Source organism: Halichoerus grypus, chromosome 3 (genome assembly GCF_964656455.1).
Source record: "Halichoerus grypus chromosome 3, mHalGry1.hap1.1, whole genome shotgun sequence".
NCBI lineage: Eukaryota > Metazoa > Chordata > Mammalia > Carnivora > Phocidae > Halichoerus > Halichoerus grypus.
The window spans coordinates 33,355,593-33,366,097 of NC_135714.1; the positions used below are offsets into that span (position 1 = coordinate 33,355,593).

General features: G+C 45.6%; 1 protein-coding gene across 3 annotated transcripts in view; it reads right to left on the bottom strand.

Annotated features, from left to right (window-relative positions):
• RBM47 (RNA binding motif protein 47) overlaps positions 1-1,583 on the bottom strand; it is a 151,804-nt gene extending 150,221 nt beyond the window's left edge. For all 3 annotated transcript variants that reach the window (XM_078068540.1, XM_078068539.1, XM_078068538.1), the window contains exons 1-2: positions 1,493-1,583; positions 1,187-1,345 (exon numbers count right to left, since the gene is read on the bottom strand). The gene's annotated coding sequence lies outside the window, so the exon portion shown is untranslated. The remainder of the gene's footprint in view (positions 1-1,186; positions 1,346-1,492) is intronic.
• Between the last annotated feature and the right edge of the window lie 8,922 nt (positions 1,584-10,505).

A 10,505-nucleotide genomic window follows, 5' to 3' on the forward strand; every position in this document is an offset into this window, starting at 1 on the left:
TAAGATTAAGGGAAGGTAGTTAGAAGGATTGCCAAAAACCACCTTACCTTTGTTATGTATCTGGAGTCGCCCACTTCAGAAATTAACACCACTCACAGCCCGGTAGCAATTTACACGGCTAGGAAGTAACCTACAACATCTTCTCCGCCTCCCTCTTTTTAATGTAAAATCAAAATAAGGAGTGTCCAGCTACTCCCCACCGCGCCGCTTAAAGCAACAGATCGTTTTAGGCTTAACTCCCAGGCCCCGGGAATTCCAGTTTGTCAGAATGTCTTAACCTTGGAAACCTGCGGAGAGCAACTCTCCACGAGGACAACTCCCCAAGCCCCGGCTTCTCACTGTCCCAAACTGCACATTCCAAAGTGGGAAGCAGGAGCGATAACCAGAAGGCAGCTCTCGGGGGCTAAATTCCTGGCGGGAGCGAGAACTTGAAAGCGCGGCGATTCCACTGGCCGAGCGGCGCGGGGTCCGCAGCCCGGGGGGGGAGACGAGTTGGCCCCGGGAGCCCGGCTGCGTCCGGCGCCGCGCACGGGGAGCGCTCCGGGTCTGGTCTGCGAGCTCTTCCCTGTTCCCCTCCTCCCTCCTCCCTCCGCCCTCCCCCAGCCGAGGCCATTCGCCTCACAGTAGCAAGGTTGTCTCTCGTCTACTCCCTTCCCTTAAACTCACCAAACCAGATTTTTACTCCCAACACCGGCAACTTCCCGTAAATCTGCACTGAAATTTTATCCTGCTCGCTGAGCCTCCGCTGGCTAAAGGCCAGTGCAACATTCCTGTTGTTTTAGGAGCTCAGATACCTTTGAAGGTTAAGGGGGAGAAAAAAAAAATCTGCCCGGATGGGAGAGATTTGGGGACTTCACCAGACAGGCTTCTCTCCCCGCTCCAAAAGTCACATCCATTTCTGACATCCAGAAACGGCCCCAGAAGTGGCACCTGCTGCGCCTGAGGACATCTGCCCTCAGACGTCTGGCCCCCTTTGGGCTGTTCAGAGAAACGAAGCAGAACCATGTTTGAGGAATAAGGAACCTGCTGTTGAATCACGAGCAGATCGGTACCCCCCCCACCCCCGTTCTTCCCCGTCCGTCCCCCCACCCCCCCCGCCCGGTACACGAGCCGTTTAACCAGGTAATGTCACAGCCAGCCCCGCGGCGGGCCCGAAGGCAGGGGGGGCCTCCCAGAGTGTCCTTACCTGAGGCACAGCAGCGCTCGCACGGGCGCAGGAAGGAACGTCACGCGGCCGAAACCCTGACCTTTGCCGGGGCCTTCGCAGCAGGGCCTGGGGCCTGGGCGCTGCTCGTTCAGAAGTGGCTCATTTTAATGCGCCCTGACCTAAAGTTACAGCTGGTTTCTAGAAAGGGAACAAAAAACACTGCCTTTACAAACAGCCGCCAAGCCCTCCCTTAACCTTGCCTGATCTCTGGGGACTTGGCTCTAACCCCCACCCCAGCCCCATCCCAAAGAAACCCGCAATCCGTGCCCCACCCCTTCGCGTTACCTGTTTATACAAGAGTTAAGGAGCCTCACGCATTTCAATAGAGCGCTAAGCCTGTTTGTAGGCGCGTAACCGGCCAACAGGAATCGAATTCTGTGACTAAACAAACTAGAAGAGGAAGCAGGCACCACCAGGAACCTAAAACGGAGTTGTGATTTCGGGTTGCAGTGTCACCAACTGAGAAAAAAAAAAAAAAAGTACTGTTTCTCACTGGGCTATTTTAGTGAAGGACTAGTCCAAAACTGTTTTTCTGCTGGTTAAATGAGTGAGTACATAGGAAGAGCTCAGAACAGTGCCTGGCACATAGTTAACCTCCATTATTATTATTATCATTATTATTTGTATTTGTACTCTGGCTTTTCTCTGAAGAGCACAGGGCATGATCAGAGTTAGAAGTGGACTCTAGACCTAGTACTCCTGCTCATTAGCTGTAAGGCCGTGAGCAAGGGTTTTTGGACCTTCTCCCAGCTTCCGGAAGATTCCAAGGACGAGACTTTTGCTCAGTTTCTGGAAGATTCCAATGATGAGATTTTTGCTGACCGTCTACATTGTAGACAGTCTCGAATACAATGAAAAGTCAAGTTCCTGTAAAGGTGTGTCCAACTCATTTTCATCTTACTTAAAAGTTGCAAGATTGACAAAATACATGGAGATAAATTGGCCTGTGCATTCCATGAAGTTCAGGAATCCGAAACTCAGGAGCAGCAATCAACCTTAGATGGGCACTTCATTCTAATTTGAATTTAGGCACTCGATTTGCTTGCTGCCTGACCCTAGGAAAGTTATTTATCCTTTTCAGTTAGAAGCTGACTCAGGCCAGACAATGGTCTTAGCCATTTGAAAAACAGTGTGATATAGGGGGAAATGATTTTTTTTAAACTCCTCATAAATATTAAAAAGGGATTATTGAAGGCTAAAAAATGTGATCAGCGCTGACAGGACACCCTTTTTCCTCCACCTTGAAAGAAAGAAATCGCCATCCCTTTTACATTAATGAGGCCCTTTGTGCTTTACCAAGCACTTCCCCCCCCCCCCCACTTCATCTTATCTGATCTTACAAATCAATCCTGTGAGCTACTTTACCACGTTTTACAGATGAAGACACTCAGGTCCATTAGTTCGAGGCTTCACTGCATAGTGAGACCAGGACTAGTTCCCCAGTTCTAGTTAAATCTAAAACAACATTTGCCACCTTTAGGAAAAATGATTCCTTAAAACCAGCAGAGAGTTCTGCAATATTTTAGATCCCTTTGGGTTTTTTATCTTCCCTGATGGGGCAAGATTTACCTCAGATCCATTAAACATTTTTCTGGGTTCATTCCTCATCAATGCAGGTGAGAACGAGCTAGCCACGGCCGGCAGTGAGGATACTCCGAGGTTCTTGTACCACACCGAAGGGTTCACACTGCCCGGTGTGAACAAGGGCTCTGCACCCTTAAGGCAACGTACAGACTCCAGGCTACATTAGCCTGGGTTTTTCTTTTCTTTTTCAGAAGTATCTGGATGGTGGTCTCAAGAACCTTTCACTGCCGGGGATGCTTTGAGTTAAAGGAGTCAAGAGAGAACGTTCTCAGGCTTACTGATTTTTCCACGTGAGGACAGGATTTTCCATAGGAAGCCCTGGGCCAAAGCCTGGGGAATAATGACCAGGAATCAGACAGTGAGTGTGAAAGTGTGGAGATCAGTGAACTGGGCGGCAGTCAGAGAAGATGGCCCTTGACGGGGGCACAAGTCCCTGGAAGGAAGTCTCAAATGTTACCTGGCACTTCTTTCTCAGTTTTGCCCACTGCCACCTATTTGTTCCTAAATACTTTCCACTGTCCTCCCCAGGAATATGTGAAAATAAAACTGACTTGTTAAGCAGCAGGCTGTAACAAAAGAAATGTCAGCCAACATCATTTCTTCTTTGTGGCTGAGCCTTCATGCCTGTTTTTATTATTTTAATTCTCAGGCAAATCCCATGATCCTGGGGCATTTTAGGTTTGCAGACCCCTGCGTTTTGCCTTCTGCTTCCTTCTTTCCGTTGGGCCCGTAAGGCAATGTGCTAGACTGAATGCAAACAGCATACAGCTTGGTTTCGCATAGATTTGAGTTTGAGTCTCAGTTTTATCCCAGCTGTGTGATGCTGGGCAAATTGCTTAACTGCTCTGAGCTTCACCGTGTCTTCATTTATAAAGTAACAGCACCTACCTCCCTAGATTTCTTTAAGAGTTAAATGAGAGGTGAAATCTTAGCACAGTTCCTGGCACATGTTGGTACTCAAAAAATGGTATTTCCTTTTGTACCTGGAAAAAGCCTACTCCACGGCTCACAAAGAATCTTCCTGCCCATGTTTAAGTCTCAGATCAAATCACACTTTTCCAAGACGCTCTCATCGACAGAGGCAAACTGAAGGTGTAATAATAACCACTCATCTCCATAGCATCTCCAATGACATATCATCTTTGACCGTCACGACTGTGTGAGGTAAGCATAAGAAAAGCACAAACCATTTGCATTGCCCTATTGCTCAGATGAGGAAACTGAGGTTCTTAACAGTTGTTTCAAGTTGCTAGTAAGTAGCAGTTAGGTTTTTTTACTGCTTTTTACTCTTCCCTACTACTAGAATTGTGACAATAAACTTAACTGACTGAGCCACCCAGGTGCCCCTCAATATGTTTCTTTTCTTTTTTTTTTTTTTAAGATTTTATTTCTTTGTCAGAGAGAGAGCACAAGGAGGGGGAGCTGCGGGCAGAGGGAGAAGCAGGCTCCCCACTGAGCAGGGAGCCTGATACAGGACTCGCTCCCAGGACGCTGGGATCATGACAGGAGCTGAAGGCAGACACTTAACTGACTGAGCCACCCAGGCATCCGATATGTGTTTCTTAAAGACCAAAGACTATGTACTCAAAGAATATAGGTGAGGCCTAAATGATGCATTCAATAAATAAATGTAAACAGCTGAGAATAATCCCTGGCATGTAGTGATCGCTGTTAACTGTTCTTGCTATTATTATTTCTTCATAAACCAATTCCTTGTGACCGTGGTGAGGTCATAGTAAGCAATTGACTTTTGGGAGAGGGGAGCTTCTATTATCTATTTCTTATAAGAGCTGACCTTTTAGGTACCCTTTTACAGTATGAAAAAGGGTAATACCTTTTCAATGGTTTTACTTTCTACCTGTTTCCCTTATTTTCCCTAATTTTACCTGAAACAGAAAAATTATTGTCGGATGGGATACAATCACTGACCTGAACCCAAACTTTCTGTTGAGGCTGCTGATACTCTTCCCAGCCAAAAATAAACCTATATTGACCTAGAACATGCAACTTGACCCAGAGAGACCCAGAGAAACCACAGTTTCCACAGCCTCTCCTTCCTTCATACGGTGGCCACCGGCTACCCATAGGAGAATTTTGGTTTAATCTCTTATTTTCTAATTTTTATATGAAATCCACACTGGATCTAATGTGTGCAAATTGAAGGCATATTATTCCTGGGCACACTTGAATGCAAATGATTTGGCCCAGCCACTAAGTGTAGAACACAGTCATCAGCTCATGGGTCAAAGGATGAGGGAGGGCCCCCTCCCCCAGGACTCCGTCAGAAGGGCACCTGGGTTTGCGGTCTCCATGCCACACTACAGGAGGGCCCCTCACTGAATTTTAAAAATGTACTGAGTTCACAAAAAAGGGAATTAAGTATAGCAGGGGTTCACTCCACACATTAATCTCAGAAGCCAAATCCTTCATTTTGAGAAAGGCCTTCAATACAAGGAGTCCCTTGACCTCGGTCCTTCCTGCACAAATAGGTCTGCCAGAGCCCGCCTGCTTAGACTGAAGGCTTTTCCCGCCCCCACCTGCCCGCTGAGATGGAAGGAACACTGAAGTCAATTATAGGCCCCTTAAAGGCCCACTCGAGACCAAGAAATGGTTTTGTTATGGCAACAGAGGCTGTTAATTCCTTTCTATCCCTTTAAGACTGATTCCCCACCAGAGATCTCCAGACCTCTTTTTATTTTATAATGGAAAACAGCCTCACATAAGAAGCTCAATCATTCAGCAATAACTTACCAGAAATGATTGTCAACATAAAACTACTAACATTTATTAAGTGCTTACTAGCACATTGGCCAGACACTGTGTGAAGCACTTTACATGTCTTAACTATTTAATCCTCACAACAACCCCATGAGATAGAGACTGTTGTTACACCCACTTCATGTATGAAGAGACCAACATGCAGAATAGGTACGTGATCCTGCTGAAATCCCCCCCTCTAGAAAGTGGCAGAGCGGGTAGCCCCCAAGCCTGTGATCCTCACCATTATGCTCTATGGACTCACAAAAGATTCTTTATCTACGATTATTTTACATACGTGTGCATTCTGGGAGTGGTAGCGCCAGCCTAAAGACGGTGCCTGGCACGTGGTAGGCACTCAAAAAGTGTTTGTTGAATGAATGAGGGAATGTGGAGATACATTTGAATGTTATCATCAGTACGGAGAAGCGTGTGTCAAGAGAGGTGGGGTTTAACTCATCGAGAATCTGAGATGTAGGGTTTTCAAAAACATGGTTAAAGTTTTAATTTGACATATAGCACAGGGGGTGAGTATTTCATAGGATAGAATTAATTGCAGATGTAGTTAAATTTACTGACCATAAAAACCATGTAGAAATAAAGGGAATATTCTTTTCTTTTTAAGATTTTATTTATTTACTTGACAGAGAGCACAAGTAGGCAGAACGGCAGGCAGAGGGAGAGGGAAAAGCAGGCTCTCTGCTGAGCAAGGAGCCCGACGTGGGGCTCAATCCCAGGACCCTGAGATCATGACCTGAGCTGAAGGCAGCTGCTTAACCACTTAACCAACTGAGCCACCCAGGTGCCACTAAAGGGAATATTCTTACCTTTGTTTCTGTTGTTTCTCTGCTCAGAAGACCCCTGTAGATCCATCCATTCATCCACCCACCCATCACTGGTATAAGCATAGCAATTAAGAACACAGTCTGGAACCAGCTGCCCGAGTCTGAATCCTATTTCTTACTAACTTTGCAACTGTGAGCAAACAACTTGACTACCCAAGGCCTTAACACTCGTCCTCAGTGCTCACCTCATTAGGAGTGTTTGGAAGATCCCATATGTTACTATAAATGGGGCACTGGAAATAGCACCAGACCATTGTAAGCCCCATGCAAGCATTGTTACGATTATTCATCCAACCATCCATCCATTGTTTTAGCTAACAAATATTTATCAAGTATCTCCTATGTGTCAGGTTCTGTGCAGCAAGCTGAATATAGAAAAATAAATAAGATATGGTCCTTATCTTCAAGGACCTAAGGTTTCATAGCGACAGGTAAGCAACCAGCCAGTGGCCTTACCATGTATAAGCCCAGGAAGTTAGTGGCAGTCTAACTTAGACTTGTTCAGCAAGAGTTTACTGAGTCTCTACCAAGAGTCATGCAATGGAGATGCACAGATGAATAGAAACATGGTCCGCTCCCTCACATTAGAAAGGCAGACATATCTATATAACTATACGTAATACAAAGGGAGGAGGGCAATAGAGGTGGATGCAAAAAACCAGGAAGAACCCATTAACTCTGTGTGCGTGGAGGAGGAGGAGGGTAAGGTCGACTTCCTAGAGGTGGTAATGTTTGAATTAAAAATGAGAACATGAAGGGGAACTTCATGAACGACGGGAAGATGGGGGAGGGGTGGTGAAAGCATTTAGCATCTGGTGTGACTGAAGCCTGGAGGTGCACAGAGGGGGCAGGATTTTGCAGCTGGCAAGGGGGGTTGGGATCAGATGGTTAAGAGACTTGAAAGGAGAATGGCTTTTAGTATGGGTGACAAGATTTTTGAGCAGGAAATTGACATGATCACCAGTGTTTTTTAGAAAGAAAACTCGAGTACGACACAGAGCATGGATTGAAGGGGGGACAACTTGAAAGCAGAGAAAGACTAGAAATGAGAAGATTGCAATGGTTCAGGTAAGCAATGACAAGGTCCACAAGGCCATGGCTGTTCAAGAGATATCTACCTAGTGGTAGATACTGTGATTATCTCATCCCACTCTCCTTCCAGTGCACCGTCCTGGACTAAGAGGCTGGAAAGCGAAAAACTGTATTTCCCAGACTCCTTTGCTGCTGTGGCTTTGTAGCTAGAGCAGAGGGTACAGGGCACCTATTTCTTTTTGCTGGTACGGAACTAGCAAACATACCGTGACACTGTTGCAAAAATGGCAGTGGTAGCTCTCGAATCCCAAATTTGCAACAAAAGTGGTGTGAACTCACCAGTACCGGTGGTGGTTTCCTGATTCCCCACTTTCCTGATGGTGGCACACGCAATAGCGTCCCTGGCAGGCCAGCTCTGCAGTGTTCCTGTGGAAGTCATACCTCCAGGTCCAGCTGAGTGCCTACACTTCCAACAATTGGGTCAGCACTGAATTTCGTGTATGAAATCCCTTTCTGCTTAAAACAGCTAGAGTGAGTTCTATTGACTGCAGTTGAACCCTGCCTGATACGTTGAATAAATAGAACTGAGAGAATTTGATGACCCATTGAATGTGGTGAGGAAGAAGGGAGCGGGTGGCGGTGAGAAGAAGAGGAGGCAACAATTTGCAAGGTTTCTAGTTTCAGGTGGCCATCAATCGAAACAGGGATTGGTGGAGAGAGCTGGAGATCTGCAGATAGGAGGGTGGTCCATCTTACAAGTGCATTGGAACAGGTGCTCCACAGCATCCAGCTATGGGGCGGACAGTTGAAACTATGTCATTACTGACTACACAATAGGGGAGTGGAAGGAGATATTGAACCTAAGTGGATTTTTACTGCAGTGCATCACTGACCCACACCCTCAAGTTCAATTCTTGAATTAAGAGTCATATAAAATAGGGGCGCCTGGGTGGCTCAGTCATTAAGCGTCTACCTTCGGCTCAGGTCGTGGTCCCAGGGTCCTGGGATCGAGCCCCACATCGGGCTCCCTGCTCCATGGGAGGCCTGCTTCTCCCTCTCCCACTCCCCCTGCTTGTGTTCCCTCTCTCGCTGTGTCTCTCTCTGTCAAATAAATAAATCTTTAAAAAAAAAAAAGAGTCATATAAAGTAACGATGGTGGAGTTTGTGAAATTCAACATGCTTACCTAGCAGCATTTTCTCTCTCATGTTTTACTGTTCAGAAAGCTATCTTCTTGGTAATATCTCCGTTCTTAACTTTGGTAAAACTAGTGTATTTTTTCTTTTTAGAATGGTGAGTACCAACATCTTTCTTTCAGGGCCTCATTGACACAGTATTGCTCAAATAAAATCACATTCTAACCTCAACCAATTATTTTGGCAATGACAACCAGCCCCATGGGCCAGGGACCCACATTACTCCTCCATTCATATTAAGTATTTCGTTGTGTTTTTTTTTACAACAAATCTGGACAAGTAGCAAGATTTTTTTTTTTTTTTTAAGCACAGTGGCCATGTTTCTAAGGTTGTAGGCAATAGAGAGGTAAATGGACCTCGGCTCAGCTCCTTTGAACTCTTTAGACAAATAACAGCCTGACACTGCAAATTTGCAATGGGAACATATGTGTTCTGTTTTGACAATAAAATTCAGAGATTTACACAATTCTCATTAAATGTGTGCCTAAGTGAATACATTTCTTAATAGACACAAGGATTGGAAGCAGGAGGTAGAAGTAGAAGCTTGTGCAATCTGTTATAAATATTAGCAACCCGTTTTTTTCAAAAAAACAAAAAAGACCCATGGTAAGACTTCAAGATGCATTTGAACATGCCTTTATTATAACTTTGGTGACATTTAGTTATAGTTAATTAAATGCAAATATTTCTGTTCTACTGGATTATGAGCCCCATCCTCGGGGTGCAGAAACTGTCTTGTTGAGCTATGTTTCCCCAGTTCTAAGTAGAGGTCTTCATGGTAGGCACTCAAGGAATACTCCATGAGTGATTGAAGGAAGTTTCCAAACTAGGGGGTCAAGAGACAATGTTTTAATACTGGCTCTGCTTCAGCTTCCTCAGCTATGAAATGAATTTTCAGGTCATAGGTTCTATTACTTCTTGGAAGGGCTTCTTACCCATAAAATGGGTTTTGGATCCTTAATGGGAAAAGATCCAGAATCTCCTTTCCTAAAACGTTTGAAGGACAGTGGTTTAATGAATTCAGTTTGGTTGTACCTACAGTAGGCAGATGGATTGAATGTGACCTCTAGAAGTTCTTTATGAATTCTGTGATGGTGGGATCCTATTAAGTCTCCTCTACCTTAAGATCTGGGTCAGAATCACTGCGTGTGGAGCACCATTCCAGAAATTCGTTTGGCTACTGAATGCTTTCTATTTTCCTCTTGTTTACCATCAGGATACTTCCCCTTTCCATGGGGATTTTCTGAAAAGGTCACACAGCCACTTCAGAAAACCATCCTCTTGTTGAATGACAATGATAGCCTCTTTCTCTGGTTGGCAACCAGAAGCAACCGCTGTCAGATCTGGGCAGAAAGCAGGGCCTACACCCCTTAGTTGGCCAAAGCCAGAGGGAAAGTCCAGCCTCGGGCGATGATATTGGGACTGTGGCAAAATGTCTCCTGTGGAAGTGACAATTAGGCAAAGTTCCACCGAGGCCTTGCTGGAGCAGCAAAGATTAGAAGGAAGCATCTTCTGTGACCAGCTCGGGGCTTAATAGGGAAGGAGTTCCAAGATACTTCAGAGCACCCCATCCTCACCACCTTTCCGGGCCACTTCCAAAACTGCGCACATGAGATAATCTGGCGCCTTTGGGACCAAGGACCATCCTGCTACAAGCACAGTGAATAGCTCTGGGGAGAGCTGTGAGTAGAAAGCAAGCGAGTTGTCCCATCAATCAAATACTTTGAATCTGCCATGTGCTAGACCTTGCACTAGCTGTTGGGCTCAGGATGGTGCATGAAATCACAACCCACAGACTGAGGGTCTGGTTGTGTAAGCATAGACATGCACCACGAATCATTACAATAGCATAAGGACCCCGCTTTGCCCGGGAATACAGAAAAGGG